Source organism: Ursus arctos, unplaced genomic scaffold, assembly GCF_023065955.2.
Source record: "Ursus arctos isolate Adak ecotype North America unplaced genomic scaffold, UrsArc2.0 scaffold_9, whole genome shotgun sequence".
NCBI lineage: Eukaryota > Metazoa > Chordata > Mammalia > Carnivora > Ursidae > Ursus > Ursus arctos.
The window spans coordinates 19,841,488-19,869,026 of NW_026623111.1; the positions used below are offsets into that span (position 1 = coordinate 19,841,488).

Genomic DNA, 27,539 nt, shown 5'->3' on the forward strand with positions numbered 1-27,539 from the left:
GTTAGTCACCAGCCTCTTGGACTGAGTTCGTGGGAGCCTACGTGCAGATTACTGATCTCTGTGTGCAGATTACTGAACCAGGTGAGGCTGAGGATCAATGGGGCGAGTCTAGGCTGAGGCCGGAGAGGCACCAGGGGCACGAAATTTAAGGAGGCGCTTGTTCTCCAGGTCACACAAGTGCTCCCTTAAATTGTACGCCCTAGTTCCAAAAGTAGGGTTGTAATCTGCTTTGTTTCCCTCTAATTGACTGGTCCTTTTACACAGAGAACTAGACTCTCCAGCTGTTAGTAAAAAAGCAAGCAAGCGCCTGATGGCTCCTTCCAGGTCCCATCAGACCCAAGGGAGCAGAGGAAGAGGGGAGGCGTGGGGAGGTTTAGGGTTACAGTGACATCATGCGGTGGGGGTCTTCTTGGGGAGGACAGGAGTCCGGGTGTCCCAGGGGCCCAGGCCATTCGGGGACAGAGATCTGCCATCCACCCTGAGCAGACACAGGCTGGCTAATACTGGTACCTTTCAGGATTAAAGCATAGATCTCTGCTTTCTCTCACCCCCAGCTCAACCTTCCAACAAAGGAAACATCCCCCTCCCTCACCTCTTGCTTGGTCCTGGCCCCAAACTATTAAAGCATCTGCGGATTTGCTGAGGTCCTTCTTCCACACCCTGACCAGCTTTAGACTGCTGATTACACAGGCAACTTGATCCACTGAGTGGGATACTGGGGCTTTGGAGGGTGGCGGAGGGCGGGGATAAGGCATTACCGTCTCAGAGCCTGATTGGGGCAGCATGTCCGCCATGAAACCCTCACATCTGGCATGACTGCAGCACTGGGCGATGCAGCAGTAATGGGGTGGGGTGAGGTGGGAGCTGAGGACAGAGCGAGCTCTCAGATTTCCCTGCGTCTTTCCTGGCCAATTTTCTAGAACTCCTTTCAAATCAGCGGGTTCATATAGCACAGCGAGGCCACATGAGTCTGGTCCCAGTCTGGTGCCTGGGATTAATGTATCCTGAAAGAAATGAAGACTGGCTGAGACCAATTAGAAAGTCAGTGGTGTTGCGGGTCACAGTCAGAAAGAGTTTCACACCCCTGCGGGGCTTTCCCTCTGCCCTGGGGCTCTTCCTCCCCTCTCCCCTTCCCCCCACCAACCAACTCACTTCACACTGCACCCTTGTCACCCTCAAGAGCTTGGCCCAGAGAGTGACTTTGAGCAGAGAAAGCAATGTAGTGGACCAGGAGCTTATGAGTTTGGGTCCATGCTAGAATGGAATTCTGGCAGGAATGGCTTTGGTCTGCTCATGATTTTTTAAAAATAATTTATTAAGGCGAAATTCCTATCGCATAAAATTAACCATTTTGAAGTGAACAATTCAGTGGCATTCAGTACATTCAGGACATGTGTGCTCCCCACCTCTCTCTAGTTCCAGAACATTCCCATCACGCCAAAGTCAAACCCCTTACCATTAAGCAGCTTCTCTGTTACACCTGTCCCAACCCCTGGCAACTATCTATCTATGTCCTCTCTCTCTATCAATTTTTCCATTCTGCATATTTCATGTAAATGAAATCATACAATATGTGACTTTTTGTTTCTGACTTTTTTTACTTAGCATAATATTTTCGAGGTTCATCCATATTGTATCACTACCTTTTTATGGCTGAATGATACTCCATTGTATGTATATACCACAAATTGCTTCTCTGTTCATCTGTTAATGGAGATTTGGGCTGTTTCTACCTCTTGGTTATTGTAAGTGGATGCCTGACTGATATAAGACCTCCTGCTGATTTGAGATAGTCAATGAACCTGAAAATGTAAATAAAACACTTGGGAAGGACTCCACATTTATAATGCATATGCCACACTGGATTTGCTGCTGAGCTAAGAGGAGAGGAAAAGAGGATTCATGTTTTCTAAGCATTTACTGGATGCTAGGCCCTCAGGTGCACAACCTTTGCTTTCTCGTTTAATCCTTGCAGCAACCTATGAAGTAGGTATTATGATGCCCATTTTACAGATGTGAAAACTGAGGCACAAAGAAATTAAGTCACTTGCTCAAGGCAGATCTCTAAGAAGTGTAAAAGCTAGGATTTTAGCCTAGATCATATGGTTTCAAAGTCCACACACTCTCTTGTAAAGAGTGGAAACAAAATTGAGTTCACTTGCAATGAAAAATTAAAAAACAAAACAAACAAACAAACAAACAAAAACAAGCTAAGAATGACCCAATTAATTCAAACTGGAGCTTCTCTTGCTTATGTATATTTAAGCCACTTGAGCTGAATTCTCAAAAGGGCCCTTCGTAAACTAGAACAGAACTCGTATTTTATGGAATGTCAGCACCTGTTGGAGAGTCCCCTGACTCCTTTATCTAAAATCGATGAGTTCAAGAGGCAGTTTTACGTTCCCCTTTCCACGAACAGACCCCGCAAGAGATTTTCAGAGCTGCTTCCAACCTGGAGACGTCAGTTCTCACTCCTAGTTCTAGGAGTTCTGGATTCCAGCTAGTTCTAGGTTCTGAACCTCTAGAGTTCCGAGGACCTCGGCCAGACCGTGAGGGTTCCTGATTTTAATCCTTCAGGGTGAGAACCGCAGGGGGCGGGGCGTCTGGTTACCAAGGGTCCCAGTGCAGCAGGCCGGCAGCGGGAAGCCAGCTTCGGAGCCCCTGAATGCACCTTTACCCCTGGAGGCCAGCGTTTGCTGTGAGTCCTGCTGGAAACCCAAACGTCTTAAGCTGAGTGGTCGTGCCATCCCCAACCTGAGATGCCAAGCAAAGCCAGCCGTGAACAGCAAGTCTTAAACGGTACACTCTCATTAATCCCGCAAGTCTACTGCGGTGAATTTATCCCAAAGGAATTAGTATGGAAACTATGGATCTGACTACAAGACCTTTTTTGGGGGTCATAATTTTTTTATAATAACCAGAAATCAGAGATAACATAAATATCCCATTTGGGAGGATTGGATAAACCAAATACAAAACAGCCATATAATGTAATATAATTCAGCCTTTAAAAGTATGGTAAAGAAAAACAAATTTTTTGACCTAATTAGTTGTTCTGTTAGGTGAAAACAAGGTTTAAGTTGAAAAGTTTACAAAGTAATACTGACTGCTAATCTGGCTATCATCTATCTCCAGAGCCTGGACGTGTAAACCCTATTGGCAATGGGAGTCCTCAGCCAGGGAAATTAAGGAGATTTTTGTGCTTTCTCATATTCTCCAGATTTTGCTGTCATTCACATGTTACTTTTGTAATTGATAAAAAATAAAATAAAATATATATATTTGCACATAAACACACACACACACATACACACACACACACACACACACACATATATTATTTAAACAAAAATTAAAATAGAGCCAGAATCTCATAGCTCTGTTTGGAGAACTTAAGATGTCATTACTTTAATAGAATTTGCTTTCCAGAGGATAAAACTTGTGATTTTAATCATATATTTAGTCTATTTCACTGATCAATCTGCACAGCTGAGGGCAGAGGTATCATGGCTGTGGTACCACTTTCCCTAGGACCACTACCTCCTATGGAATGAGGCCCCTGTGACCGGGATGTCCCCTGAGTAGTTAAACAGAGCAGGTATCAGCCAGCTCAGTGAGTGTAGAAGGACCTAGGGCCTGCGCACAATTCCCATTCATCACATGCTTGTTCACTGATGGATAGAGCGTGCTGACCCTCTGTAGAGGTCCCTCCCAGAACCAGGAGGGACAGCTATCTATAAGCTCCCCATGTTTCATTAACTGCTTCTGATAGTGAAGATCTGACAATACTTTGAAAGACTCATAAAGATGAGGCATTTTCCTCTTTTTTTTTTTTTTTGCTTCATTTGTATTCATATTTGGCATTAGGTCTATTTCTGTGTATGGAGTAAGAAAATGGTCCAGTTTCATTCTTCTGCTTGTGGCTGTCCAATTTTCCCAACACCATTTGTTGAAGAGACTATCTTTTTCCACTGGATATTCTTTCCTGCTTTGTTGACGACGAATTGACCATAGAGTTGACGGTCCACTTCTGGGGTCTCTATTCTGTTCCATTGATCTGTGTCTGCTTTGGTGCCAGTACCATACTGTCTTGATGATTACAGCTTTGTCATAGAGCTTGAAGTCCGGAATTGTGATGCAGCCAGCTTTGGTTTTCTTTTTCAACATTCCTTTGGCTATTCGGGGTCTTTTCTGGTTCCATACACGTTTTAGGATTACTTGTTCCAGCTCTGTGAAAAAAGTTGATGGCATTTTGATAGGGATTGCATTGCATGTATAGATTGCTCTGGGTAGCATAGACATTTTAACAATGTTTGTCCTTCCGATCCATGAACATGGAACATTTTTCCACTTCTTGGTGTTTTCCTCGATTTCTTTCACGAGTGTTCTGTAGTTTTCTGAGTACAGATCCTTTGCCTCTTTGGTTAAGTTTGTTCCTAGGTATCTTAGGTTTTGGTGCAATTGTAAATGGGATCAACTCCTTCATTTCTCCTTCCTCTGTCTCATTGTGAGAGTATAGAAATGCAACTGATTTCTGTGCATTGATTTTATATCCCGCCACTTTGCTAAATTCCTGTTTAAGTTCTAGCAATTTTGGGGTGGAGTGTTTTGGGTTTTCCACCTAGCATATCATGTCATCTGCAAAGAGTGAGAGTTTGACTTCTTTGCCGATTTGGATGCCTTTTCTTTCTTTTTGTTGTCTGGTTGCTGAGGCTAGGACTTCTAGTACTATGTTGAACAGCTGTGGTGAGAGTGGGCATGCCTGCCATGTCCCTGACCTCAAGGGAAAGCTCTCAGTGTTTCCCCACTGAGAATGATATTTTCTGTGGGATTTTCATATATGGCTTTTATGATATTGAGGTATGTTCCCTCTTTCCCTACACCGTGAAGAGTTTTAATCAAGAAAGGATGCTGTACTTTGTCAAATGCTTTTTCTGCATCTGTTGAGAGGATTATATGATTCTTGTCCTTTCTTTTATTGATGTATCATGTTGATTGGTTTGTGCATGTTAAATCACCCTTGCAGCCCAGGAATAAATCCCACTTGGTCATGGTGACTAATCCTTTTAATGTATCGTTGGAGCCTGCTGGCTAGTATCTTGGTGAGAATTTTTGCATCCATGTCCATCAGGGATAATGGTCTTTAATTCTCCTTTTTGGTGGGGTCTTTGTCTGGCTTTGGGATCAAGGTAAAGCTGGCCTCATAGAAAGAGTTTGGAAGTTTTCCTTCCATTCCTATTTTTGGAAACAGCTTCAGAAGAATAGGTATTAACTCTTCTTTAAATGTTTGGTAGAATTCCCTGGGAAGCCATCCAGCCCTGGACTCTCATTTGTTGGGAGATTTTTGATTATTGCTTTAATTTCCTTACTGGTTATGGGTCTGTTTGGGTTTTCTATTTCTTCCTGTTTCAGTTTTGGTAGTTCATACATCTCTAGGAATGCATCCATTTCTTCCAGATTGCCTAATTTGTTGGCATTTGGTTGTTCATAATATGTTCTTAGAATTGTTTGTATTTCTTCAATGTTGGTTGTTTCACAGCATTGTGGTCTGAAAATATGCAGGGAACCATCCCAGTCTTTTGGTACTGGTTGAGACCTGACTTGTGACCCAATATGTGATCTATTCTGGAGAATGTTCCATGTACACTCCAGAGGAATGTGTATTCTGTTGCTTTAAGATGAAATGCTCTGTTGATATCTGTGAAGTCCATCTGGTCCAGTCTGTCATTCAAAGCCCTTGTTACCTTGTTGATCTTCTGCTTAGATGATCTGTCCATTGCAGTGAGTGGGGTGTGAAAGTCCCTACTATTATTGTGTTATTATCAATGTGTTTCTTTAATTTTGTTATTAATTGGCTTATATAATTGGTTGTTCCCATGTTAGGGGTATAAATATTCACAATCGTTAGATCTTCTTGTTGGATAGACCCTTTAATTATGGTACAGCGTCCTTCTTCATCTTTTATTACAGTGATCCAGTAGTTCTTTATCTCTCTTTTTCTCAGCTTCTTTATTCTCCATCGTTTGGTCTTCTAGATCACAAATTCTCTCTTCTGCCTCATTTATTCTAGCAGTTAGAGCCTCCATTTTTTATTGCACCCTTTAATAGCCTTTTTTATTTTGACTTGATTAGATTTTAGTTCTTTTATTTCTCCAGAAAGGGATTCTCTAGTATCTTCTATGCTCTTTTCCGGCCCAGTGAGTATCTTTGTAATCGTCATTCTGAACTCTAGTTCCAACATCTTACTTATGTCCTTAGTGATTATATCCCTGGCAGTCAGTACTGCCTCTTGTTCTCTTTTTTGAGGTGAGTTTCTCCATCTTGTTATTCTTGCAGAAAGTGGTCACTTTTCTATTTCTGGAGTTGCAGCTATTCTTTCCTTAGATCTCTGGTTGAGTTTACAGGTGTTCCGAATGATTTGATAACGAACTAGCTGAATTTCTGGGACCAGACAAAACTAAGGTCTCCTACTCCTCTGCCGTCTTGGACTCCTCCTCTGGGATCCTCAAATTTTTAAAAATTCATTCTCTGAAGCAAGACTGCCATCCACCAACTGGATGACATTGGGCAAATTAAATAATTTGTCAGTGCCTCAGTTCCTTCATTTATAAATGGGAATAATAGTAAAACTACTTAATAAGTTTTTTCTGAAGATCAAATAAGTTAAAATATGTAAAGTCCTTAGAATAATGCTTGTCTATATAGGAGGTAAATATTTACTATTGTATTAGCAGTAGTATTGTTAATATTGTTGTTATTATTATCATGTTCTCCTCATTCTTGCAAGAGAAAAAGGCACAATTTATACACAATATCCACAAAGCAATAATATACCAAAGTATAGATCTAACAAAAGATTTGTTAAACTTTTAGAATAGTGATGCTTGGGTGGCTCAGGCGGTTAAACATCTGCCTTTGGCTCAGGTCATGATCCCAGGGTCCTGGGATTGAGTCCCACATTGGGCTCCCTGCTCAGGGGGAAGTTTGCTCCTCCCTCTGCCTGCCACTCCCCCTGCTTGTGTGTGCTCTCTCTCTCTCTCTCTCTCTCTCTCTCTCGTGTGCGCATGCGTGCACACTCGCACATGCTCTTGCTCTCTCTCTGACAAATAAATAAAATCTTAAAAAAAAACCTTTAGAATTAAAATTGTAAAACTTTATTGAAAGCTTTTTAAAGCTTTAGGAATATGATAATGACTAAATGATGTGTTCCATGTTCATGGAAAAGGAGACTGAATAACATAAATATTTCAAGTCTCCAAAAATTAATCTGTAAGCTACCCGATTTTAAACTTCTTCTAGAGGGGCGCCTGGGTAGTGCAGTTGTTAAGCATCTGCCTTCGGCTCAGGGTGTGATCCCGGTGTTCCGGGATCGAGTCCCACATCGGGCTCCTCTGCTGGGAGCCTGCTTCTTCCTCTCCCACTCCCCCTGCTTGTGTTCCCTCTCTCGCTGGCTGTCTCTCTGTCACATAAATAAATAAAATCTTTAAAAAAAAAAAAACTTCTTCTAGAAAAGCAAAGGGACAGAAAGGAATTAGCTAAGACAATCCTGAAGAAAAAATAGACGAGTAACTTGCCTTACCAGACAAATATCAAGATTTATTGTTACAGGAACCATCCCCTTCCCCCACCCTGTGTAGTTGAAAATCTGCATATAACTTTTCATTCCCCCAAAACTTGAGAGCCAACTATAATTATAGAAATAAAGTAGCTTGTCATTAAGGTAAGCAGACTCAACAGTCCTCCATTTTGTTAAACATGTGCTGCGATACTGATCCAGTCAGTTCTTGGGGTTGTTAGGGAGGCCTGGGGTGGCCTGAAGCAGCTGAAGCCCCAGGAGGGTCCATCAGCCTCTTCTGTTTACTCCAATGTGCAATTTGAAGATGATATTTTTCTATGTTTTCATGATGTGGGAAGGTCACAAAGCGCTGGGATAGACAAGCAGACTAGAATAGAGAACTCAGATCCTCATATTCGTGGAAATTTTATTATCTTCAAGAGTTCCATTACTACTCTATCGGGACAGAAAGGATTTTTCTTTTTCTTTTCTTTTTTTAAAAAATATTTTATTTAGTCATTTGAGAGAGAGAGGGAGAGTGTGAGAAAGAATGAGCCGGGGGAGGAGCAGCGGGAGAGGGAGAAGCAGACTCCCTACTTTGCAGGGAGCCTGACACAGGGCTCGATCTGAGAACCTGAGCTGAAGGTAGATGCTTAACCGACTGAGCCACCCAGGTGCCCCTGAAAGGATTTTTCAACAAGTGATACAAATACACACACACACACACACAAACACATACACATATGTATATATGTTCTAATATAGTTATAACTAAAATATATATAACTATATATATAATAACGAATTATAATATATATATAATATGCAGGAAATAAACTAAAATTGCTTTTTTACCTAACACCATAAACAATAATCAATTTCAGATGAATTGAAAAAGTAAATGTAATAAAGGAAAATACTACAAGTTTTAAGAAGAAAACCCAAGAGAAATATTTTGATGACTTCAGATCAGGGAAGAATTTAGCAAAAGTAGAGAAACACCATGGGGGCGCCTGACGGCCTCAGTCAGTACAGCATGCAACTCCTGATCTCGGGGTTGTAAATTCAAGCCCCATGTTGGGTGTAGAGGTTACTAAAACAACAACAACGACAGCTAAGTATAGTCAAAAAGCTAAGGAACCATTTGGAAAAAAATGTACAACTTACATCACAAAGAGCTAATTTCACTAAGAAATAAAGGTCTTTTTGCAAATTAATAAAGCACCAATAATTTGATATGAACAAATAGATCACAGAAAAATATATACAAATGGTCTTTAAAAGATCTAAAAATATTTTATTTATTTGAATTTCACTAATAGTAACAGAAACGGAAATTACAACCACACTGAGATACTATTTTTTTTTTAAGATTTTATTTATTTATTTGACAGAGAGAGACAGCCAGTGAGAGAGGGAACACAAGCAGGGGGAGTGGGAGAGGAAGAAGCAGGCTCCCAGCGGAGGAGCCCGATGTGGGACTCGATCCTACAACGCCGGGATCACGCCCTGAGCCTAAAGCAGATGCTTAACAACTGCGCCACCCAGGCGCCCCTGAGATACTATTTTTTACCTCTCACGTTGGTAAAAATCCAAAAGTCTGATTTATAGTATCACCCATGGTATAGAAAACAGACCCTCTTCCAGTGCTGTGGAGAACAAATTTTTACAACCCCTACAGAAAGAATTTGGCAATATCTATCAAAAATACAGTTGCACATACCCTTTGACCATGCATTACAGTATCTAAGGATTTTTCCCTAGACATATGCACACATGTGTGTAATGATAAAAGAATAAGGTTACTCAGTGCAACATTGTTTGTATTCCTCAAAAGTTGGCAAATTACCAAATATTAATCAGTAACTGTTTAAATATTAATTATAATATATTCATACTACAGGATACTGGAGCTGTAAAATGTAAACTCTTTAATACTGATATGGAATCATCTTCAAGGTATAGATAACGGGTGAAAAAACCCTAACACACCACACACAACAGTGTACACAGGATGTTAATATTGGGGTTCAAAGGTGAAAATATTTATAGTTTGTTTTTATGGGCAATAAAATAATTCTAGAAGGATGCCAAAGGAAACTGGGTGACGGAGGAAGAGCAAGAGGGGACTTGCCACTATATGCTCTTTGTATCTCTTGAATTTTAAGCTGTATGCATTGCCTTTCAAATAAAAGATTAATATATTTAAAGTTTAGCAAATTAACTATATTGGAATTTAAATTTTCTGTACAATTATAGACATCATTAAAAAGGTGAAAAGATAGGTCATATACCAGGGGAATGAATATATTTTCAGCACATGTAACTAACGGTTAGTATCCAGAGTTCCAAATCAGTAAGAAAGACAGACGGTTCCGTATGAAAATGGACAGATAGTAAGACCAAAACATTCACAGAAGAGGAAACATGACTGGTCAATGGAGTATTAAGATGCGCTTCTTCTAACAACCAAAGACTATAAATTAAAATGAGCTGCCATTTTACTGCCATTAGATTGGAAAATATTTAAAATTCTAACAATCTTAAGTGTGGGTGAGGATATAAACCATGTGGGGCTCCCAGGGCCTGCTGGTGGCAGTGGAAACTGGTATGACCACACTGGAGACCCACACAGCAATCAGGTAGAAAATACACCCTTCGACACAGGAGTATCACTTTTTGGTTCTTTTCACAGAAAACTTCTGGCAAATGTACGTGAAGAAACACAGACAGAAAATATCCATTGATGTATTGTTTGAACAAAAAAAAAACAACAGGAAAATGAATAATTAATGGTATAATCACAAAGTAAAATATATAGCAATATTCCTATATGCATCAACATGGTTAGATCTCAAACACATCAGGTGGGATGAAGAGCAAATTTTAGAAGGATATTATGTAAAGAAAATCTTGAAACATTCAAAATAATTCTATATAATGTTTGTCTTGATTTACACATGTAATAAACATTAAAAATATGCTGGAACTAAAAATACTAAATTCAAGTAATGGTTACCCCGAGTGGAGAGGAGGGATGGCTGTGGGCCATGTTCTGTGTCTGTAGTATTTTGGTGTTTTAAAACCAATCCCTGAAAGACAAAAGACAAAAAAAAAAAAAAAAAAAGGTAGCATTTTACAAAACTGATTGGTGGGTACACAAATATTATTTGCTATACTTTATAGTGTTTGAAATAACTTCAGTAAAATAAACAAGAATGCCATCGGTATTGAGCAGTGAGTATGAAAGGACACAAAATTTTTTTGTCAGGGTTTTACTTCCCAACACAACCATTTGTAAGCACTGGGGCCCTGGGCAAGTCCCTTTACCTCTTTAAACCTCATTTTCCCCAGCTGCAAAATGGGGAATGATTATAATAATTATAAAGTTATAATTATAATAACTGTAAGATTAGGTAAGATGAAGGTTGAACAAGGTGATGAATGCATGATCCTTGTACACAGTAAGTGTTTAGTTAAGTGTTAACTCTCATTATCATCTCAGTTTGACTAGGGGAGGGGCATTCTGCAATCACTCTGACTCTCGTTTCTTGACTCTCTTCAGAAAATGAGATTTTGTGCATCAGATCCCCAGAATTTATGTATTTTTAAAAGATTTTATTTATTTGTCAGAGAGAGAGAGGGAGCACAAGCAGGGGGAACGGCAGACAGAGGGAGAAGCAGGCAGAGAGAGAAGCAGGCTCCGGGCTGAGCAAGGAGCCCCACGGGGGACTCGATCCCAGGACCTGGGATCATGACCTGAGCTGAAGGGAGCTGCTTAACCGACTGAGCCACCCAGGCATCCTGAATTTATGTGTTTTCTAATTGCAAATTTGTACTTTGACCCACATCCTAAATTCTCACACCCCTAAGGCCCTGGTAACCACGATTCCACTCTTTGTTTCTAGTTTAGCCTTTTCAGATTCCACATATAAGTGATATCGCAAAGTATTTATTTTTGTCTGTCTGACTTATCTCAGCATAATTCCCTCAAGCTCCATCCATATTGATGCAAATGGAAGGATGTCCTTCTTTCTCATGGCTGAATAATATTCCATTATATATTTACACACACACACACACACACACACACACACACGTCTTCTTCATCCATTTATTCATTGATGGACACATATGGTTTCTATATCTTGGCTATTGTGAATAATGGTGCAATAAACATGGGAGTTCAGACATCTTTTCTATATCCTGTTTCCACTTCTTTTGGGTATATACCCAGAACTGAGATTGCTGGATCATATGGTAGTTCTATTTTTAATTTTTTTAAAAGATTTTATTTATTTATTTAAGAGAGAGAGAGACAGGCAGCAAGAGAGGGAACACAAGCAGGGGGACTGGGAGAGGAAGAAGCAGGCTCCCAGCGGAGCATGGAGCCCGATGTGGGGCTCGATCCCAGGACTCCAGGATCACACCCTGAGCCGAAGGCAGACGCTTAACGACTGAGCCACCCAGGCCCTCCCTATTTTTAATTTTTAACAATACTGTATTATATACTTGAAAGTTTCTCAGAGATTAGATCTTAAATGTTCTCACCACAAAAAAGAAACGACAATTATGTGATGGGTGCACGAGTTAGCTAACGCTGTGGTAGCCCTCCTACAGCAACATAGCCGTGTATCAAATCAACACGCTGTATGCTTTGAACTTCACAAATGCTATATGTCAATTATAACTCAATTTAAAACAGTGAGATTTTAGTCTCGTATCTGGATGACATGTAACTGAAAGTAAGGATATAAGCTTGGAACAGTTTCTTTTTAAAGTCTGGTTTTAACAAGAAGCTGCGTTTCCACGAGAGCTGCTAATTAAGTCTGCAAGGAGGACACAGCGCTGATTAATCCAGCTGTACCTGCTGGTGGCGGATCCCCGGAAGTAACAAAGAGCTGTCATCTTCCTCCAGCACTGGGGGGCCACAGTTACACACTCAGCTCTTTTGGGCTTGTTTTCACATGATCTGCCAGAATACTCAAAGCGCACTTACTGCAGCCTTCTTGGTAGGAAGATACCAGTCCTTCTGTAATTACTCACTGTGGTCCTTCTCTGTGTCAGCGTTGTGTGGGGCGGGGGCGACCCAGAGCGTCCCTGCTTTAATACCTCATCAGTCCCACTGGGGAGGCAAAGCACAAAGACCTGAACAATAGGACAAAAGTACGTAATTACTTGCTTCATTGAGTGGTAAAAGCAACACACCAGGGAACTCATGGGAGGGGGCAGTGAGCAAAGGCTGCCAGAGAGCCGCTCTAGCTTTGACATCAGACGAGTAAGAAGTTGAAAGCAACCCCCTTCCCTCCTCCACAGGAAGCACCCTCTTCCCTGCCCACGTGTCTTACCCGCGGGACTTGCTTTAACCAATGGGGTGTTAGGAGAAGTGATGTGAATGAAGGTTTTATTTTTAAAGTTTTTCAAAAAGATTTATTTAGTGATTTAAGAAAGAGAGAGTGGGGGGAGGGGCAGAGGGAGAGGGAGAGAATCTCAAGCAGACTCCCTGCTGAGCACGGAGCCCAATGCCAGGCTCCATTCCACCACCCGGGAGATCATGACCTGAAAATCCCAAGTAGGAGGCTCAACAACCGAGCTACTCAGGGGCCCCCAAATGAAGGCTTTATGCTTGCGCTGTTGGATTTTTGAGCCCTTTGCCATGCGATTGACATGTTGAGCATGCCTGGACTCACCTCACAGCCTGGAAACAAGCCCAGCTGAGTCCCACTTAGATCAGCTGAACTGCAGCCAACCGACAGGTGCCTGAGTGAGAAGTAACTGCTTATGGCTGCGCGCCACTGAGCTTTACAGCGGCTTGCTACCCGGTATGACTGCGACAGCAGTTTATGCATCTGTGAAATGGGGGAAATACGTGTCTTCCTTTCAGTGGTATGGTGAGCATTAAGTGCAATGTAAGCCGAATGTCTCAGAGTTCAATACCCCGAGAGTATAACTGAGGTGCATTAATACTGATCCCTGATTTGCAGCAGCTCCTCTACGCAAGAGGAAATTCCCTCCTCGGACAACAGATTATCAATAGTCCTGATGTTTCTCAGTGTGGGGGGCACCCCCTCTCCCCACCAGCCCCCAGTCCCCAGAACCCTGCCAGGGTTCTAAGCTTGGGTTCTGCTTCTGCTGAGCGGCTCAGGCTGGCCATTCGGTGGGGCTGCGACAGAGAGTCACGGATAAACAGCAGAGGACTTGGATTTTATGATGCAGGACTGCTTGACTCACACACTTAACAACTATCTTTGCCTGCTGAGCCTTGTACTTCAGTGGGACACTGCCCTAGGTTATTGACTTGGGTAATTGCTTTGATAAGGATAGAAAATACTCTCTCCCTTGTTTATATTCAATTGGTGAACTCCACGGCCTGGTCAGAATTTTGTCAGAATTTAGTGAAACAGCCCTTTCCAGTGTGGAATGTTCTAGAATGGCAGGATTAAGGAAAGACCCTCTGACACCTACCACAGCAAACCCAGTTCAGTTTTCCCACACTGCCCTTGGGAACTGTTGCTGATTCTGAGTCCCCAGGGTCATTTTCCTCCCTGCCCTCTGTAAGTCCTTGCCAATCCATGGCCCTCAAGTCGCTCAGACTTGTCTGAACCCCAACCGTGAACAGCAATCAAGATACGATCACAGAAAACATTCTAGCTTCCATGCAAATCCGAGTCTGCAAACAGCTTCTTGTGAGGTGGGGTATCCTTCAACCGCTCTCAATGGGTAGATTGGGCCCTACTAGGATCCCTGCTTACAGAGACAGAATTAATGTACAGAAAGTACCAAGTAAATGGTAGGTAGTCGAGAGTGTCAATTCTCTTTCACTTCCGGAGGCCAAGAAACTTGAGCTGGATTATAGAATAGTTGAAATGAGAAAAGGAGGGGGTCTGAAGTCTCTGTGCCTGGTATGAGTAAAAAAGCCCAATCCTTGTATATCAGACCTTGACGTCGGCTCAGAGATGACAGAACGAGACCAGTGAACTGAGCCCAGCTGGTCTGCTGATTGCTCGGGGATCCTAGCAAGTAACGTACACCAGGTGAGCCTGCTCTGGGTGATTGCAGACCTGGGGGTCTCACATACCCTTTCGGTGATGAAATTATAAGGCCTCCCAGAATTCCTATAACGTTTCCTAAAGTCATACTGTTTTTCTCACATTTGTGAGTCTTCTTCAAATGTGAACATTATTCATTTAACCTGTTACTAACCCCCATTAGCTTTTATTTTTATTTTATTTTAACCCCCTATTTTTAATCTTTTTTAATTAAGACTAGTTTTTTAAAGATTTATTTATTTTAGATAGAGAGAGAGTGCAAGTGAGGGGTGTGGTGCAGAGGGAGAGGGAGAGAGAGACTCTCAAGCAGACTCCATGCTGAGCAGGAAGCCTGACACGGGCTCGATCTCAGGGTCATGATATCACGACCTGAGCAGAAACAAAGAGTTAGATGCTTTTTTTTTTTTTTTAAGACTTTATTTATTTGAGAGAGAGAGAGAGAGCACAAGCAGGAGGGGGGAGCAGATGGAGAGGGAGGTGCAGACTCCCCACAGGGGTGGGGTGGGGGGCTCGATCAATCGCAGGCCCTGGAGATCATGACCTGAGCCGAAGGCAGAGGCTTAACCCACTGAGCTGCCCAGGAGCCCCCTCGAAGCAGTTTTGAGTTCTACATCAGAGATCATGAATAAGAAAGAGTTAGATGCTTAACCGGCGGAGCCCTCCGCCTTTTAGGTTCACAGTAAAATTCAAGCAAAGATACAGAGATTTCCCGTATACCGCTTGCCCCCACACTGTGTAGCCTTCCCCAAATCAACATCCCCCACCAGACTGGTATATTTATTACAGTCGATGAACCTACAGTGACATGTCATTGTCACTCTAAGACCATAGTGTAGATTAGGGTTTACTCATGGTGTTGTGCAGTCTGGGTTTGGACAAATGTATAATGACATGGATCCATCATGATGGGGTATCTTACAGCGCATTTTCACTGCCCTAAAAATCCTCTCTGTTCCACCTATTCATCTCTGCCCTTCCCGATCACACACCTCTTGCAACCACTAACCTTTTTACTGTCTCCATAGTTCTGCCTTTTCCAGAATGTCATATAGTTGCAGTCATATAGAGTGTAACCTTTTCAGATTGGGCTCCTTCACTTAGTAATATGCATTTAAGTTTCTTCTATGTCTTCTCCTGGCTTGACAGCACATTTCTTTTTAGCTCTGCATATTATCCCACTGTCTGGACATACCACAGTTTATCCATTCACCGACCAAAGGGCATCTTAATTCCTTCCTCATTTTGGCAATTATTCATAAAGCTGCCATAAACAGGCATGTGCAGGTTTTCATGCGGACAGAAGTTCTCAATTCATTTGATAAATACCAAATGCAATTGCTGGGTTGTATGTCAAGAGTGCATTTGGTTTTGTAAGAAACCACCAACCTGTCTTCCAGAGTGGCTGTACCATGTCACATTCCCATCAGCAATGAATGGGAGTTCCTGTTGCTCCACCTTTGCCAGTGTTTGGTGTGGTCAGTATTCCCAATTTGGGCCATTCTAATGGGTGTAAGCTTTTTGTTGCTTTATTTTGGGGTCAAAGTGGGACCCTTACGTATAATCAGTATGGGCACTGTTTGACCTGGCCTGTGGTCCTGCCCAAACAACTCTGTTCTTCCTCTTCACAGCGGTGAGCCCTTCCAGACACAATCTGTCCTCATGCCATATGGGGGGAATCAGTAGGTTCTCAACCCAGCACTCACCTGAGATACGTGGGCACTCCAGGTGCAGACAGGAGGCCTGGTGTCTGTCCCATGACTATGTGACCTGCTGCAGGAGGCCTAGGTCAGAGAGGCAGAGGGAGAAGGTGCTTGAAAGTGGCGACCAATTAAAAACACAAGAGGCGGGATGTGGGGCAGGGGGAGTGGGAGGGCAGGCTGTGTCGAGGCATCAGAACTGCAAGGAGAAACCGCCTTCCTATTCCATGACCTCTCAGCAATTTCTGCCTGGCTGAGCAGCCCGGCCGCAGGAAGGGACACGAAATATGAACCAGGCCAGTTCTCAGTGATCGATTCAGAGTGTATTCTTCATGGACCGAGTAGAAACTAGAAAGTAAGATCTCTCTTTACTGGGTACCAGCCAACCTTCATTCTGAGTCCTTGGTTTCCTTAGGTTGACTTACTAGGAGAATGACCCTTGGTGTTTCTAGTGCCTTCGACTTGCCCTCTAAAAAATCATCTCAGGGGGCGCCGGGGGGTGGGGGGCGCAGTCATTGGGCGTCTGCCTTCGGCTCAGGGCATGATCCCAGCACTGTGGGATCGAGCCCCACATTGGGCTCCTCTGCTATGAGCCTGCGTCTTCCTCTCCCACTCCCCCTGCTTGTGTTCCCTCTCTCGCTGGCTGTCTCTATCTCTGTCAAATAAACAAATAAAATCTTAAAATAATAATAATAAAGAATCATCTCAGTCCCTCTGAGCGCCCTGTTGAAGCTATTTGCCACTCGGTAAGCACCAGGAGCCATCAGATGGCCACGTTCAGCTTCTTGACCTATTGAGAGATCAACTGATGTTCGGGTGGCCACGTTCTCTGGCTTTCTTTTTGCAAACTTTCCAGAAAGCAAGTCCATGCCTGTTCAGAGGCAGCCTTTTCTGAGCTCACTCACTGCTGAGTTCCCGGGTCATGCTAACCAAGTGGGAAACCAGAGGCCCACCTGTCAACAGGAGCTCTCTGCTCTGCTCTCTCCTCACTGCACATGTCTTCACCTACAGACCCTCATTCAGGCAGTTCTCCCCACCTGACATGCCCTCCTAGCTGCCTGGCTAAAACCCTGCCCAGCCCACAGGACTCAGCCCCCACCTCTGTGACTAGCTCTCGCTTCCTGGCTACCACTCTCGCTCTCCATCACTGAATGCCTTGAAACATATCTCGTATTATCTTGGTAATAGGTTGCAAATGTACGTACATTACACCAACATGTGCACTGGAAATATATTTTCTTTAATTTGTCCATAGTCTAGACTTACTTTGAGCACACATCCTCTGGGTATTGGTGGGGATGGCGGGGGGAGTAGGGTGAGGGAGCTATTTAGTCCAAAGTGATGAACTAATGCAGTATCTCCGGGGGATGTTCAGTTTCTTTTTTTTTTTTTTTTTAAAGATTTTATTTATTTATGTGACAGAGAGACAGCCAGCGAGAGAGGGAACACAGCAGGGGAGAGGGAGAGGAAGAAGCAGGCTCCTAGCCGAGGAGCCCGATGTGGGACTCGATCCCGGAACGCCAGGATCATGCCCTGAGCCGAAGGCAGACGCTTAACGACTGCGCTACCCAGGCGCCCCTGGATGTTCAGTTTCTTTAGGTAAAATGCCTCCTCTTTCAGAATCATCCCCCACCCCACCCCCACAACTCCCTTGTAAGATGGTAGAATGGTAGAAGCTGCAGGATTCTTAGGGTGGTGTCTGAAGTCTGAAGTGCTGTCGGGATACGTGGGGTCCCTTCCCTTGGCGTGGACAGTGCTTCAGGGCCAACCTCTCCGACTGCTGCTCACCAGTGACCCCCACTCTGGCTTTCACTGATGTGTAAAGACTTCCATAGCCGGGGCGCCTGGGTGGCTCAGTCAGTTAAGCATCCGATTCTTCATCCCAGCTCAGGGCTTGAGCTCAGGGTTGTGAGTTTGAGCTCCGTGTTGGAGCCTACTTAAAAAAATAAATCAAGATTCCCATTGCTGCAGCCCCTCTTAAAGAAGACAGCCAGCACCCTCAACTACCTTCCCCATGTCTTCCTCAGGGCACACACATGTTTCTGCTCACCTTCAAATCACACAGAAAGTCAAGAAGACTCGGGGAGGCCTCAGACTCTTGCTCTTGGCCACAGCAAGCAGAGGCACTGGTTGAACCCTAGGTATGGGCAGAGGGTCAGCAAGACTGGTGGGCACAGAGGCCATTGAGAGGATGTAGAAAAGGGGGACCACGGCATCTGCTTTCAAACTCTGTTCCTCTCTTCTTTTCCCCACCATGGGCTATAAAGAGTGATTTTATAATAACTCTTTGAACCATAAGTATCTAGTTGTCACAAGTGGAAGGAGTATTGGCTCTCCACTATTGGTAGAAACATCTTTGAGCTAATTCTCCAAATCTATCCTCTGATATAACTAAAGAAATGTAAGAAACCCATTCTTTCCCCACCAGGCCTAGTTGGCAAGCCCATCATCCTGTTAATGAAGTCAAATATCTGTTTTCTTCCACTCTCTGGTTATAAGCTTTAGGGCTCTCTCTGGGGGAGAAAGCTTCAAAGGAACAGGAGTTGTGGGAGAAATTAAAATACATTGGTTTAATATTTGCAAATATTGTCCCAAATTTCATCTTGTTGAACGCTTGTGCTTTTATTTAACTTTTTACATTTGTTGGTCCTCTCTTTCCAAGAAAGTAAAATGCCTGTTTCATCCACCACGGAGTTTCACACGCTGTTACATACAGAGTAAATTCACACAGGAAAATTAGAAACAAAATTTTACAGCTTCATCGAAGTGTCATTGACACACGACGTAGTGCACATGTTTAAAGAATACAATTTGATAGGTTTTGACATATGTAAACACCCGTGAAACCACCATCAAAATCTAGATAATGAACATATCTATCATGCCCAGAAGTTTCAAAGCATCTTCCCTGCCCCCGCATCTCACTTCAACCCTTATGTGCCTTAAGTAATCACCGATCAGCCTTCTGTCCTTATAGATTAGTTGGCATTTTCTCGAATTTCATGTAAATGGTAGAATTTGGTATGTACTCTTTCTTGTCTGGCTTCTCTCACTCAGCATAATTAATGTGACATTCATCCATAGCTTATGTGTAGCCATAGCTCATTCCCTTTTATTTTATACTGAGTAGTAGTGCGTTGTATGGATATACCGTAATTTGTTTATCCCTTCTTTTGTTCATGCACATTTGAGTTGTTTCCAGTTTAGGGCTATTACAAAGGAAGCTGCTATGAACACTGCATACAAGTGGATTCACATTTTTATTTTTCTTGGGTAAATACCTGGGAGTGGAATGACTGGGCCGTATGGGGAAAGTAGAGTTGCCAGATTCAGTAAATAAAAATACAAAGTACCCAATTAAATTGCATTTTATTTAAAAGATTTTATTTATTTATTTGACAGAGAGAGAGACAGCCAGCGAGAGAGGGAACACAAGCAGGGGGAGTGGGAGAGGAAGAAGCAGGCTCCCAGTGGAGGAGCCTGATGTGGGGCTTGATCCCAGAACGCCAGGATCATGCCCTGAGCCGAAGGCAGACGCTTAACGACTGAGCCACCCAGGCGCCCCTGAATTTCAGATAAACAGCAAGTGACTTTTTTAATATATATGTCTCATTAATTTTTTAGGCCATACCTATGTTAAAAATTATTTATTATTTATGTGAGGTTCAAATTTAACTCCCTTCATTTTCTCCAACAACGCTAAATTAACTAAATGAACACTTAATGAATGCTATTAACTTTTTAAGAAACTGCCAACCGTTTTTCTGAAGTGGTCGTAACACTAACATTCCCACACACAGTAACTGAGAGTTCCAGCTCCTTCATGTTCCCATCAACACTTAGTATGATCAATCTTTTCATTTTAGCCGTGCTAGGAGGTATGCAGGGGTGTAGCAGTGTGATTTTAACTTGCATTTCCATAGTGACTACTGATACTGAGTATATTTTTAATGTGCTGCTTCGGCATGCCTAGAGCTAGCTTGATGAGGAGTCTGTTCAGTTTATCCACCCCCCCCCTTTTTTTGTATTGGATTTCTGAGGTCTTATTATTGAGTTCTAAGAATTCTTTACATATGCTGTATACAAGTCCTTTATCATATACATCTTTTTTTGCAGATATATTCTCCCAGTTTGTAGCATGTTTTTATCATTTGTGTTAACAATGTCTTTTGAAGAGGAAGAATTTTTCATTTTGATCAAATCTGATTTGTTGATATTTTTCTCTTATACTTCATGCTTTTGTGTCCTTTGTAAAAAATCTTTGCCAATTCAAGATTACTAATATTTTTTTAGAAGTTTTATAGTTTTAGCCTGTACATTTAGACTTATGATCTACTTTGAGTTAATTTTTATATATGGTGTAAGGTAAGGTTCAAGTTCAATTTTTTGCTTATAAATATCAAGTTGTTCTTTTTAAGAAGAGATTATTCTTTCTCCAAGGCAGTTGAATGTCTTGGCCAATTTGCTGAAAATCAATTGACCATATATGTGTGGGAATTTCTAAAATTTCTATTCTGTGCCATTTATCTATATGTCTATTTCCGAGGCATTACCATGCTGTCTTAATAACTGTAGCTTTATTGTAAGTCTTAAAATCAGGTAGTGTCAGTCCTCTAGTTTGGGGTTTTTTTTTTCTGTTTTTTTTGTTTTTTTAGTATTGCCTTAGTTGTTCTAGGTCCTTTGTATTTCTATACAAATTTTAGAATCAGCTTGGCAATTTCTACCCAAAAAAGTCCTGCCGAGATTTTGATTGCTATTGCATTGAACATATAAATCAATTTGGTGAAGATTGACATCTGGAAAATATTAAGTCTTTTGACCCATGAACATGATCCATCTTTTCATTTTATTTAGCTTTTCTTTAATTTTTTTCAGTAATGTTCTTAGTTTCAGAATACAGATCTTATGTATCTTTGGTTAAATTTATCCCTAGATGTTTCATATTATCTGATGCTCTTGTAAATAGTTTTTTAAAAAAATTTCACATTTCAACTTTTTCTTGGTAATGTATCAAAATATAACCCAGTTTTGTATGTTGACTTTGGGTCCCACAAGCTTACTGAAGTCATTTAGTTGTTATAGTATCTTTTTTGTGTATTCCTTAGAAGTTTTACAGAGGACTTTCAGTACAATACTAAATAGAACTGACGAGAGCAGACGTTTTTGCTTTGTTTTCATTTCTTAAATTTTTGATAGAGTTGACCACTATAGTCATCTGGGCGTGGAAATTTCTTTTTGGAAAGGTTTTTAAACTAGGAATTCAATTTCCTTAAAAGCTGTGGACTATTCACGTTATCTATTCTTGCATTAGCCTTGGCAGTCAGTTCATGTCTTTTAGGGAATTTTCCATCTTATGTATGATGTCAAATGTATTGGTGTAAAGTTTTCATAATATTCCCTTATTAATCTTTTTATGTCTGTAAGATCTGTAGTGATATTATTAATTTATTCCTGATACTGGCAATTTTTTATCTTTTCTCCAGAGCTTTATGAATTTCATTGATTCATTTTTCTCAAATAACCAGCTTTGATTTCATTGATTTTCTTTACTTTTCTGGTTTCAATTTCATTAATATCTTCTCTTTTCCTTATTATTTCTTTTCTTCTGTTTACTTTGAGTTTATTTTGCTCTTCTTTTTCCTTATGGTAGAAATTTAGATCATTGATTTGAGAACTACCTCTTTTTTTTTTTTTTTTTTTTAGATTTATTTATTTAGTTTAGTGAGAGCATGAGAGAGCACGAGCAGAGGAAGGGACAGAGGCAGAGAGAGAGAAGGTCCTCAAGCAGACTCCCTGCTGAGCACAGAGCCCAACTTGGGGCTCGATTCGAGGACCCGGAGATTATGACCTGAGCCAAAATCAAGAGTCAGCCACTTCACCAACTAAGCCACCCAGGGGCCTCTTTTCTTATAAACAGTTAATGTCATACGGTCCTACAAATTTTGATGTGTCACGTGTTTATTATTATTCAGTTCAAAATATTTTCTGATTTCCTTTGAGATTTCTTCTTTGATCAATGGGTTGTTTGACAATGTATTGTTTCTTTTCCAGCTATTCTAGTTGCTTTATTTTTAACTTCTAATTTATTTCCATTGTGGTCAGATAATATATTCTGTAAGATTTCTACATTTTGAATTCTATTGAGACTTGTTTTATGGCTCAGGATATAGTTTAATCTTCATAAACATTCCATGTGTCCTCAAAGGAATGTGTATTTTGTGATTTGAGGGTATAAAGTGTTTTTGTTATTCAGGTCTTCTGTATACTTAATGATTTATTTTTGGTTGTTCTATTACTGAAAGAAGTGTGTTAATGTTTACAATTTGTGGATTTATCTATTTCTCCTTATTTCTATTTATTCCATCTTCCTGATTTATTGTCCCTTTTAACATAATGAAGTATCCTTTTTTGTCTCTTGTAACACTCCTTGTCTTAAGGTCTATTTTGCCCGATGTTAATAAAGCTCCCCTAGCTTTCTTATTCCCCATTTATATCTTTTAGTAATGTGCTACTTTTAGAAAATGCTACGTATTTTTAAAGGCTTCTTTCTAGCTTTTTCTAATTTTAAAATCCAGGCAATTTCGGGGCGCCTGGGTGGCACAGCGGTTGAGCGTCTGCCTTCGGCTCAGGGCGTGATCCCGGCGAACTGGGATCGAGCCCCACATCAGACTCTTCTGCTATGAGCCTGCTTCTTTCTCTCCCACTCCCCCTGCTTGTGTTCCCTCTCTCGCTGGCTGTCTCTATATAGATAAATAAAATCTTTAAAAAAAATATTAAAATCCAGGCAATTTCATCAGGGTTGACTTTTTCTCACCAGTGGTTGGTTCTCTGCTTTGCTGATTTCCGTAGCCTGTGCTTTTTCTGTCCATTGGTTAATCCAACACTGTCTTCACGACACCAGAGCTTTTGCAAAATGTGCTTTCACACAGACTCATTAAAGGAAAGCCAAGGCTAGAGTCACAGTGAAAGCCCGAATCAAGAGATTACAGGGTCCACCCATTTTTTTCCCCTTCAAGGATATTTACAAGTAGCAGACTGAACTCCAACAAACACCAGCCGATTCTGAGCACTAAGGACAATTTTAGTTTGTTCAGTGTTTCTTCATTTCTTGTATTTGGACCTCAGGTACCCAAAGTTGAGTTAATCGTTCTCTTGAGTTCATGGCACACCATTGCTGCTCTTCTTGTTGTTGTAATACTTTTCCTTTGCTCACACAGTCTTTCTCCCTGTCCCTGCCTCTGAATACTTCACCAGCCGCTCTAATAGTCTGAGCCAGTGATAGGTGATTTGAGCCAATGATTCTCAACCAGGACAAACTTCCTCCATCCCCACCAGGAAACATCTGGAAATGTTTGGAGAAAATTTTGGTTGTCCTGAAGAGGTGCTACTGGCATTTAGGAGAGAGAAATCAGAGATGCTGGTAAGCATCCTACAATGCATAGGATAAACCCCCACAACAAAGAACTAGGTAGCCCCAAATGTGGATATCACGAAGGCTTAGAGCTATATGTGCGTCCTGGAAAAAAAAGTATAAATATATCCACACATGACTATATACATATACTTATGTGTGTATATAATACTCTTTGGGAGTTTGATTTTTAATATACACAAATAGTATTGAAATACGGATCTTATTCAGTTTCTTACTTTTTTCATGTGTTAATATGTTTGTTGACATCTTTCTGTGTGGCTGCTCATAAGTCTAGTTCCTTCCGTTCTGACTGATGCGTTGTTTTCATTACATTCATCTGTTGCATCCGTTCTCCTACTGATGGACATCCAGGCTGTTCCGTCTCCTGCTCTCTGAGACAGGGCTGTGATCTTATCCTCTCTCATACTTCATCCCATCAGACCTGTGCAGTCCGTGGAGCCCATCCTCAAGCGTAGGCTTGCTGGGTAATAAACCCTTACTTTTCCCTAAGTACCTTACTGCCATATTGCACACCAGTTTGCCCTCCTGCCAGCCAGGCACGAGAGCTTCTATTCCCCCATATCTCAGAGTGTTTTCTTTCTCATTTTTCACACATGTGGATATGAAGTAATATCTTCTAATTTCAATTTGTATTTCTTTGACTTCAGGTTGGATTGAGCGGCCTTTTCTCCTTTTAAGTTGTTAGATTTTTCTCTTTCCATGAGTTGCCTGATCCTATGCTTTGAATATTTTTCTACTGGGTTTTCTGTTGTGGTCGATTAGTGTGCATTCATTGTACGTTGTAGGTATCGATCCTTTGTGGTGATGGATGCTGCAAATGCCTCCTCCCAATCCGTCACCCATCTGCCAATTTCGTCTATGGTCATCAGAGCAGAAATCCTTTACTTTTGAAAAAAAGAAATCTATCTATTGTTTAAAAAATCTTTTCTGATTCAAAATCAGTAAAATACTGTCCTGTATTTTCTCCTACTAGCTTTCCAGGTCTGCCTTTCACAGCTAAGTCTTTAATTAAATTTGACATTTATTTTTTTTTGTATAAAGGACATGAAATACAGTTTGCATCTTATTTTTCTACCTATGAAGAGCCAATTTCCTAACTCTGTCTACTAAATATTCCATTCTTAGTCCAACTGGTTTGTGATGACACTTTATCATATACCAAATGTCCATTTGTAATTGGTCTGTTCCTGGGCTCTCCATCGTTCCCCTTTGAACCATTTGTCCATTCCTCCCTCACCACCCCACTGTTTGTGTTACTGTGTTTGTAGTAAAATGATGTTTGGTAGGTGAATTCTCTTCCCTCTTCTTTTTCAAATTTTCTTTACCTGTGCATTGACTTATATTCTTCCATACACATTTTATTTTATTTTTTAAGATTTTATTTATTTATTTGAGAGAGAGAAGGAGAGAGTGAGAGAGAGCACAAGCAGGGGGAGCTGTAGAGGGGAAGGGAGGAACAGGGCCCCCACTGGGAGCCCAATGTGGGACTTGATGTGGGGCTCCATCCCAGGACCCCAGGACTAAGACCTGAGCCAAAGGTAGATGCTTAACCCACTGAGCCACCCGGGCGCCCCTCCATACATTTTAAAATCTGTTTGTCAGTTCCTCACAAACACAAAATCAGGACTTTGACTGAAATATTGAATTCATACATTAATTTTGAGGAAATTAACATATTTATATGTTATTATTCGATCCATGGAGATGGCATATCATTTATTTATTTATATCTTCTTTTATGCACTTTAATATCTTTTAGTTTTCTTTGTAAAGATCTAGTGAATTTACTGTTGGGTTAATTACTGGACATTTTTAAACTGTGTTGTTATAAAGGAAATTAATATTTTAATTATTTAGTATTTTATTTAGTATAGGAAATACTAAACATCTTATATTGCTGGTTTAGGGAAACACTATTTTTTTTGAATTGACATTTTATCCTACATTTTTTTTAGACCCTGTGTTGGGACTTCAGATGAGTCACAACTTGGCATCTTCCTCTACCAGAGTGGAAAGAAAGACTACCACTTCCCCAGCTGACAGAGGCTTGAAAATGATTAAGCAGTAGATGAATCTGGGAATCACGCTCGGCTTTGCCAAAATGCGGTCACTAAGAATAAAGAGAAGGAAGTCCAAAGCATGGATTGTAAATTCAAATACCTAGGCAGGCTAGGTGTAAAGCAGCAGGGAATGGTGGGGACTGGGGTAAACCAGAAAGTACAGGCTCTGTCTAAAAGAGGCAGATGCCCTTAGCTTTAGCTAATTCTTGTCGTGCAGCAATGAAAACTGTTTTTTTTTTTTTTACATCTTCAGATTTTATTAGGAGAAGCCCCAAATCCTCAATTTTATGATGTTAAGAAATGATTCAAATTTTTAAAAATACTGGATGGGCCAAAGAAATCACATCTTGATTTGTTTCACAATCTACTGGTCTACATCCCATGGTCTAAGAATGTCCTAAAGGGAGGAGACAATAGGTAAGTAAGTGAACATCAACTCTGGACCCCACTCTTCCATTCCTTTCCCTACCCTCACCCCAAGTTGACTTCATTGTGCAGGGTTCTATTCCAGTCAGCCTAACACTAGCCTCATAGGAAGCAAATTTAGAACTCGAGAAGAGGGAGGTCGAGGCTTGAGAAGGAATGAGCTGGACCCAGATCACACAAGCTGAAAACTCTTGAGAGAACAGGTGCCTAAGATGGGACAAGAACTGATAGTGACCTACCTACCAGCTTCACCTGAAGTAGTTTGGTGCTGGAACTACTCCAGCTCTTTCCAGCATGATCTGGAGATGAGCACGTTTGGACAACTGTCTCAGATCAGGATGGCTCCCATGAGTCCATGTTCTGGAACTGAATCAGCCTCCTACAATGTCTCCGATTGGTGTTATGGGCTGAACTGTGTCCACCCAACATTCCCATGTTGAAGTCTAACACTCAGTATCTCAGAATGTGATTGTGTTCAGAGATGGGGCCTTTACAAAGATCATTAAGGTAAAATGTGGTCATTAGGGTGGGCACTGATCCAATATGATCGGTGTCTTTTTAAGAGGAGATGAGGACACGGACACACATAGAGGAAAGAGCGTGTGAAGACATTGGAAGAAGGTGGCCATCTAGAAGCCAAGAAGAGAGGTAAAACAGAAGAAAACAGCCCTGCTGGCACCTTGGTCTTGGACTTCCAGGCTCCCAAACTGTGAGGAAATACATTTTTGATGGTTAAGCCCCTGTCTGTGGTGCTTTGTTATGGTGGCTCTAGCGGACGAATACAGCTGTGTGCCTTGGAAATGGACCCTGAGAAGCAGGGTTGCAAGTGAAGCTTTAAGGGACCAGTGTCAGGAAATTCTACACAAAAACAAGGAAGGCAGAAATAGGTAGAGGGAGAAATTGAACTATAATGAGGTTGCCATCAAGGTAGTGTTCTGGAGTTGGGATGGCCCTTCAGGACTGTTCCAAATGAGGCAAGAAGCCTTTTTTCCTACAGAGGTCATTCTTAAGGTGAAAGGTGGCGGGAGGTGATTCCTTCTCCCCACCCCTCACCACCCCGCAAAACATTTGGCCAGGTCTGGAGATACTTTTGGTTGTCATAACTGGGGGCCGGGTGTGTGTGTGTGTGGTGGGGGGTGCATGCACTCCTGGCATCTAGTGAGTAGAGCCCCGGGGTGCTGCTGAGAAATACCCCACAATGCACGAGGCAGCCCCTACAACAAAGAGCCATCTGGTCCCAAGTGTCAGTAGTCCTGAGGTTGAGAAAGCCTGCCAGACCTCAACACGTCATTGACCACGAGGCGCTCTTGCAAGGAC

The 27,539-nt window shown here is 41.6% G+C and overlaps 1 long non-coding RNA gene across 1 annotated transcript; it reads left to right on the top strand.

Annotated features, from left to right (window-relative positions):
• LOC130543226 (uncharacterized) lies at positions 1-26,955 on the top strand. Its single transcript, XR_008958396.1, has 2 exons — positions 1-81; positions 25,692-26,955. It is a non-coding gene; the product is annotated as an uncharacterized LOC130543226 (long non-coding RNA).
• Positions 26,956-27,539: the final 584 nt, after the last annotated feature.